Genomic DNA, 6,010 nt, shown 5'->3' on the forward strand with positions numbered 1-6,010 from the left:
AGATCAAACATGACCAGAAGTTTCACCAATGAAATAAAGTTTTCAGTGTGCAAAACAAAGACAATTGTAACTTTAGACTAGCTTGCTTCCTTGCATTCTGAAATAGTATAAATATTCTTTCCACTAATTTATTCCAAGAACATTAATTGAAAACAAACTTATCAGGGTTCAAATACTATCATTTGCATGGAGGATTTATGCAAAATATTAGTGTTATGGCATTAAAAAGTTGGAGACAAATCCTCATGAACCCCTTGCCTTAGCTTTTTAAAATTCATTATGTTAAATTAATTTTAAGAAGTGTTTACATTAGTTAAACACTTTTACAAAAGAAAAGTGGTTACCAAAGAAATTTTGAAATATATTGACTGATTAGCAGTAGAATTTTCTATTATAGATACCCATCTTACAGAGAAACAGAAGTCTTCATAATATGGTAATGTAGTCATATATGTTTGCAAATGGTTGATCCCTTTAAACCATGCATGGAATTTCACTGATTTGATGAATCAGCTGGACTGAGTGGGAACACCTACACAGAAAAGAAATGGATTGAATCAACAATACAGCATAAAACCAACCTTTTTTATACTGCTTTATTGTAACATTCTGCACATCTTCATTTGTCTTGTCCTTTGAGTCTGTTAATATATACCAATTGCTATCATTAATCATACACCATCAGAAGAGTTTCACTAAATGCAAATATTAAATAACTCATGTAAAAGTTCACCAGAGGGAAGAATACTCTAGACCAGGGGTGTCCAACCTTGGCCACTTTAAGACTTGTGGACTTCAACTCCCAGAATTCCTCAGCCAGCTGGCTGAGGAATTCTGGGAGCTGAAGTCCACAAGTCTTAAAGTGGCCAAGGTTGGACACCCCTGCTCTAGACCATATGTACTCAAACTTAAACAGGTATATAGAGCAATTTCCCTTCTCCACCTGGGCATGTCTGACTATGTCTCTCGGCTGCTGTGTCCAAAATATATCTCCCTTAGGAAAAGAATCCAGATAGCAGGCAGAAGATACAGAAGAGATATAGCCAGCCAGCCAAATAGGCTGTAAAATAGCTTTTATCCATGGGCTGTTAGACTTTTAAACGAAACACAACACCAAAACCAGATCTAATATTATAGTGCCAGTGTAATGGGCAATATGTCTATACTGATGTTGGTATATATATATATATATATATATATATATATATATAAGAGAGAGAGAGAGAGAGAGAGAGAGAGAGAGAGAGAGAGAGAGAGAGAGAGAGAGAGAGAGAGAGAGAGAGAGATAGAGATATATTTTGTGCGTGTGTGTGTGTAAATGTGCACCTAGATCTATTACTTACTGGGTTTAGTGATTTTCTTTTATTATTGAGATGTGTTCTGTGTTTTGTGTGGGCTGCACCAATGGAGGCTCATTCAATTTCATTGTACACATGTCATGCATTGGCAATAAAGGTTTGAACTTTGAACTTGAACTTGAAAAAGTAGATGAACTCTCAAATCTTTCTTTCTGAAATAAAATATTTTGTCCCCTCATCTATAAATGGAAGTCTGTGTTTCAACTATATTTCTGAGCAGTTACTGACACCAGAATAGTATCTATTTATATTTGTTTGTATATCTATTTTGTCTCCTTTCCCATTAATTTTTGCATCGACAAAAGTACTATACTATATTAAGTCCCATTATTTGAAAACAATAACACTGAATTCCACTAAAAAGAATATTTCCTACATATTCACGATGGCATGAAAAGAACTTATTTTAGATTCTGATTCTAGATACAAGAGTGCTTGCTCTTATGTTCTTTGCTAAGTGAAAAATCTTGATTATAATTTTTATTATGAGAAATTTTCAGTGGGAACTGCATCATCTCTTTAATAGCAGAAACAATTTGATGGACCGTCCAGTTATTAAATTTCCTATTCAGATCTCAACACCCACTTTGGTGGGCAAGAATGAAGTTGGAGCAGCATTATAAAATGTGAAAAAGAGCAGCAAATGACCTGTTTTCCTGCTACCTTAAAAGTTGCTTGTTATCCATTGTTGAACAATCAATTAGCATTAGAGGTAGATCTACCACATCTATCTTTTCTCTTCAATAAAAGGCTCAGAATATTTGGTTTAAAATGATTGCCTTTAAAAGCCAATAAAATGGATTGATTAGGCTGTTTGACTAGGACATAGAAAATTCAGATTCAAGTCCATCCTCAGCCACCAGGTGACTGTGCCAATCTCCCTTTCTCAGCTCCATGTATCCCAATAAAAACAGCATATTGATAAGTTTATTTTCTTTGCCTAAATTACATTATGACCTGAGGTTCCAGTGTGTCTGTCTGTCTAGGTGTGTGACCTTTATCGTTAGCAGTGGACAAGCATTTTGCCTTCTGTTTCTCAATGAGTCCAAGATTTAAAATGAAAACAAACAAACAAACAAAGCATACTTTATTATGTAACCCTCTAACATTGTGCCAATAAACATGATTTCTTTTGAAGTCAAGATTCTATTGTACTGTCAAACTAGCAATAAAGTCAAGGAGATGAGTTTAAGAAGGTATTATGCAGTAAGGATGTTGATACTGCACAATAGTCCCTCGTGCATCTGGATTCTGTAAGAAGCTGGTTAGCATGATGGAGCAACTGTGTAGGTTTTTGACCACCCCTGGATCTGGTGAGGTGCCACTATCATTAGATGGACAGTTGAAGCAGTTTTTCCTGAACAATAAGAGATGCATACAAAATGTACATACTGGTATTAGGGAATTTAATTGTAATAGGTAAAAGAAATCTCACAAACAAGACTCTGTAGTTTCTTCCCCAAACCCCAAAAACTTTAACCTTAGACTGTCTACTATTGACCTCACCCCTTTCCTAAGAGGTCTGTAGGGGGCGTGCATAGGCGCACCAACGTGCCTACCGTCCCTGTCCTATTGTTTCTCTTATTCTTCTTTTATTTTTCTTATATGTACCCATTTCATGTATTCACAACTATGTATACACTTATACTTATTATCTTGTAAACAATTGGCAAATCAAATAAATAAATAAATAAAATAAAATGTCCTTTCTCCGTATTTTTTTTTGACATCTTTTGCTTTCAAAATATTCAAACATAGATATTCCCATTCTCCGATCACTCATTATGAATATGTATATTTGCATATACATATTCATGCCTTTTACTCTTCTGGATTTATCTTTAATCAATCATATATTTTGTGAGGAAGTAGGTTGATCTCTATTTGTATCTCTTTCCCTCTTCTCTCTATCTTTTGTATCTATATCTATTCCTTCTTTCTCAAGATCAGCTATCATTTTTAATGAAGTAATATTTTGTAATTCATATGCTGAAAGAAAAATAAGAAGCCAATATAGTTCCAAGACATCTTCATCATATTCCTAAATATTAATACAGATGCATATTTTTTTAACTTCTCTTGCAAGAAAGAAAATTAGGCAACATTATTACAATGCAGCTCAACTATTTGTTAATTCAACAGCCTTATTATTTTGTCTGGAGGTTTGGAACAGACATCCTCACACCCAAGATTAAAGTTGACAATCCTGAAATAAATTTAGCAATATAATAAAATGGAATGGTTAATCTCATGAATGTTTCCTTATACTGCAATAATCTGGAAAGTATTTGGCTCAATCTCTGCATTCAACTCACCAAGCACACATAAGAGATACTTAACAACAGAATAACGGAACTTCTGAATACATACAAATTAAGACAAATTTGGTTTCACTGAGTCAAACACAGCTGGCATGATTGCACAGGCATACACAGCCTCAATGACAGCAAAATATAAAATATCTTTTATTGCAACATTACACAAATATATAAGGAAGGAGTTTGTGTTGTGACAAGGCAATGACTTCTATACAAGTTGTAGTAATTTACTTTCATTAGAAAGCACTAAAGTATGATGAATTAATCCATGTTGAGGGATGCATTATGATTTAAAATTTTATTTTATAAAATCCTACCAGTTTTAACTAAGAAACACTTACACCCCACAAAAAAAGCCCTCAGAGAGGATTATCACATTATATACTGTATGTATATGTATAGTTCAGCTGCTTTTGTTCTGTGTTCCTCAAAGATCTCAAAACAATTCTGAAAAAGATTCAGAGTTCAGAATTAGTTAAGTGTGAGTGCAATACAGACATACATAAGACTCAAAGACGTTTGGCACTTTACCATTAAAAATTGCTGGAGGCTGCTTTCTTCTGAACTACTCTAAACATCTGGGTATTTTTGGAAGAGAACAAGCCACGTGAAAAGGGTAAATGGTAACATTTAGAAACATGGGAAGCTGCCTTACAGTGATTCAGGCCATTGATTAATTTGACAAGTACTTCTCACATAGATAGTAGCGTGCCAGAATTTCAGGCACAAGTTGCCTGAAAGTCTTTTCTGGAAATGCCAGAAATTGAAACCAGGAACCTTCTGCAAATCTTTAAAAACTTTTCCTAATCTTTATAGATCAAGTTTGATGTAAGAAGGAATTATATTCTTCATTCTTCCCTTTGATATTTTATCCAGACAAAAGTATTATTAGGTCAAGCTGCAGAATAGTGACTACTTTTACACTATTATGGTAATCAGGTAATCATCACCTGAACAGAACACACCCCCAACCAATCAGAACACAGCCAACCCCCCAACCAATCAGATCACAGCCAGGCCCCCAACCAATGAGAACACACCCCCACCCAATCAGAACACAGCCAAGCCCCCACCCAGTCAAGTCACACTCCACTTTCAGTTAAAAGGAAGAAGCAGCTGCAAGCTCATATTACTCCAAGAAGCACAAAGCCGAAGACACAAGCCTGAAGATGACGAATGAGATTTCGTCAAAACGTCGCCAAAATACTTCCAATTTTACGTGGGAGAAAACCCGAATAACCAAAGATCCACATACAAATAACCACGAAAACCTCAGAATATATATATATTCACTTCTTGAATATATATATATTCACTTCTTGAAATGTGGGTATGATAATACTGAAATAGTAATAAACAAGTTAATAAAGCATTGTAAATCCTTGCTGTAGGTGAGTAGATTGTTCTTATTAACTGTATTTATTATTCCAACCAGTGGAGGGATTCAAATTTTTTTACTACCAGTTCTGTGGGCGTGGCTTGGTGTGTGTGGCTTGGTGGGCATGGAATGATTTGGTGGGTGTGGCTTGGTGGGCATGGCAGGGGAAGGATACTGTAAAATCTCCAGTCAGAGGTAGGATTTGCCGGTTCTCCAAACTACTCAAAATTTCTGCTGCCGGTTCTCCAGAACTTGTCAGAACCTGCTGAATACCACCTCTGATTCCAACCATTGTGGTTATTAAAGCAATCATAGTATAAGATTTTCAAAAATTACTAAATTCATAGGAAAGTTAAATTGCACACTGAAATTTATGAATCCTTAACCTAAAACATTCATATGCATTTCATCACAGTATAAATTTAAACCAATGATGTTTTATGTTTGAACATTCATAGTCTAATTAGACGACATCCATAGCCATATTCCCAGGAGTTGGAACAGTGTTTATTTCTTCTAAGTTAAAGAGTTTTTTTTAAACAATATGAATGGCTCTCTTAGGCATTCCAGAAAAGGCTCTCAAAAGAATTTCTATTATAACAGTTGTTATTTATATTAAAATTACTCAACAATATACAATCCTTTCCTTTTCTACAGAGAAAGAGCTTAGAAGGAACTAAGGAACAGTAAGGCTTTTAGTTATTATTGATCCAACATTTGTTCCTTATGAAAATTGTCTCCATTCATACCACAACTCCTTTGAGTAGTTCAGAGAACCGGCAAATCCCACCTCTGACTGGAGATTTTACAGTATCCTTCCCCTGCCACGCCCACCAAGCCACGCCTGATAGTAAAATTTTTTGAATCCCACCACTGATTAGCACCATCATAAACAATGGATATAATCAATATATTTAGCTTGTATAAAATTTGAGATTTCATCACATACATACACA

Source organism: Notechis scutatus, chromosome 4 (genome assembly GCF_049901735.1).
Source record: "Notechis scutatus isolate UNSWTSFEM ecotype Mainland chromosome 4, rNotScu1.2, whole genome shotgun sequence".
Taxonomy (NCBI): domain Eukaryota; kingdom Metazoa; phylum Chordata; class Lepidosauria; order Squamata; family Elapidae; genus Notechis; species Notechis scutatus.